Raw genomic sequence first — 2,866 nt, 5'->3', positions numbered from 1 at the left:
TATTATATTCCATATGTTCTAAAACAACTCAGAATTGATTATTTATAAGTTTTAAATCCTGAAGAAGGAGAATGAGAGGCTTATGAGCAAATGCTTCCCAGATGTGGCAGCCTTGAAAAATGAATAGGATTTGACCATGAGGAATTTATAGAAAGGGTATTTCAAATGGAAAAAAAAAAATAATGTGAGCAAAGGCTAGGAGTTCATTGTTCCCCTGTGAGAGAGCACCATAAAATTTAACTAGAGGAAGTACATTTGGCCTCCATGAGTGACTTGCCTTGATTTTAGGCTACTCTTTGCATATTAAGTTTGGGAATTTTAGGATTGGGACATGATCAAGCTTTCAACTATGTTCAGTTGCTTAGAAAAGGAGAGAATCTGGATTTAAGTAAAAATTAATGCTAGATTGTCTAAGTGAGAAGAGTTTTACATCATCTAGAACAGGGGTCTCAAACCCCTGGCCTACAGACTGGTACTGGTCTGTGACCTGTTAGGAACTGGGCTACACAGCAGGAGGTGAGCGGCAGTGAGCTGAGCTCCGCCTCTTGTCAGATCAACTGCAGCATCAGATTCTCATAGGAGCCAGAACCCTGTTATGAACTGTGCATGCGAGGGATCTAGGTTGTGGGCTCCTTATAAGTATCTAATGCCTGACGATCTGTCACTGTCTCTCATCATCCCCAGATTGGACCCTCTAGTTGCAGGAAAACAAGTTCAGGGCTCTCACTGATTCTACATTATGGTGAATGTCTAATAATTACAGAAATAACTTGCACAATAAGTAAAATGTGCTTGAATCATCACAAAAACCTCCCCTCCACACACCAGTCCTTGAAAACACTGCCTTCCACAAAACCGATTCTTGGTGCCAAAATGCTTGAGAACTGCTGATCAAGAGAATCCCAAAATTTTAATACACTCTGTCTCTAGTTATTACAGTTTCTCTCCTAGCAGGCTGGGATAGGTAAAAATAACTGAATTGACAATATCAGATCTTAATAGCAAATAGGCCTGCAAATAGGTCACATTTTTGTGAGGAAACGTAACAAAGTGATCTGAATTAATTTCTTCATCTTTTTCCCTGTTTGTGTAGAAGCTCATCATATTCCTAAACTGTGAATAAAACACATATAAATTAATGTGCTCACAGACTGTATTTGCTAACTACATATATAAGCTTTTTAAATGTTGGAGAAATATATATTGATCAATAATTGATTCTTAAATGAAATTATTTCTATTTTGATCATATTTCCAAATTTTGAGACTAATGAACTAACACTTATTGAAATTTACCATGTACCAGACATTGTGCTAAGCATTTTATATGTATTACAATGGCTCCTAATTCTACCATCCTTATAAATTTCTTAATTAAGTCCTGAAAGATAAAATACTAAAATAATGCCACCTATGTTAGTGGATAACATTTTTTGACCACTTCGATATTGTATTTTTTCAAACATTTTATCACTTATATTTTAAATTTTTATTTTACTTATTTTAAATGTTTTCAAAGCTACATTTTAAAAAACTTTACATTGTAAGTTTTATTTATTTATTTGTTTATTATATTTTTGGGACAAAGCTTTGCTTGTCACCCAGGCTAGAGTACAGTGGCACAAACACAGCTCACTGCAGCCTCGACCTCCCAGGCTCAATCAATCCTCCCACCTCATCCTACTGGGTAACTGGGATCACAGGTGCACACCACCATGGCTGGCTAGCTTTTTCATATTATTTGTAGAGACAGGGTTTTGCCATGTTGTCCAGGCTGGACTGACACTCCTGGGCTCAAGTAATTTACCCACCTTGGCCTCCCAAAGTGCTAGGATTACAGGCGTAAGCCACCACACCCAGCCTATCATTTATTTTTTAAGATAACTTCATGACTTAAATTTTATTACTATTTCATTTTTAAATAAGTAATTGAAAAGTAGAAAGGTCAAATAATTTGTTCCAGCTCACCTGTCTACTAAGTAATGAAGCAGAATTGAAACCCAGGTAAATTCATCTTAGAAACCATTCATCTTAGAAACTTTGAGCAGTGAACTATTTCTCTAAAGTTTTAGATAGTAAATATTTCAGCTATATAGACTGGATTGTTTCTGTCACAGGAACTCAAGTTGGCTATTGTAGCACAGGAGCAGCTACAGACAGTATGTAAAAGAATGAGTGTGGCTGTGCTTCAATAAAATGTTATTTGTAAAAACAAGCAGTGAGCCAGATTTGGCTCATGGACTACAGTTTATCAGCTCCTGCTCCACAAGAGTAAAAACACATGCTAATGCATGGCACCATTTATACAGGTCCTAAATTGTATTGCAGCACTACAAAAATATTGTTTTAAAAGAGGGCCAACACGAGCCCCTTTCCACCATTATACTTTATGACAACCACTATGTTTCCTTAGAAAGCATATTTTTAAGTCACATCTTGAATATATGGAATACAGTATAGGAAATCCCATTTTAAAAACCAGATCCATATAACACCTTGCTCACTTGTTTATTTCTAAGCAATTTGTTCCATGCATTGGCTGAACGAACAGTAGTATTACTAAATCAACAAACATTTATTGAAGTGATAACAGCCATTGGAATAGCTACTGAGTATAGAAAGTTCAGTAAGGAATGACCTTGACTTTAGGAGTCGAAAATTAGCAGATTAGAAAAGATATGAAAGCAACCATGTTATGATTCAGTGGGATGAGTACAATAATACCTGTAAAATCATGGAAGTTCTAAGAAAAGAAAAAATACATTTGATGGAAAAAGTCTTTGAGTTTTCTTATGCAAAGGTGGTATTTGAACTGATTTATATTGGAGGAGATTTCCAGATAAAGGAGGCATCCTAGCCAGAAGCA

The sequence above is a fragment of the Aotus nancymaae genome, unplaced genomic scaffold, assembly GCF_030222135.1.
Source record: "Aotus nancymaae isolate 86718 unplaced genomic scaffold, 86718_ANA_hifiasm-v0.15.2.pri h1tg000011l, whole genome shotgun sequence".
NCBI classification, from domain to species: domain Eukaryota; kingdom Metazoa; phylum Chordata; class Mammalia; order Primates; family Aotidae; genus Aotus; species Aotus nancymaae.
The sequence above is the reverse complement of the archived record's forward strand: the minus strand, read 5'-3'. Positions refer to the sequence as shown.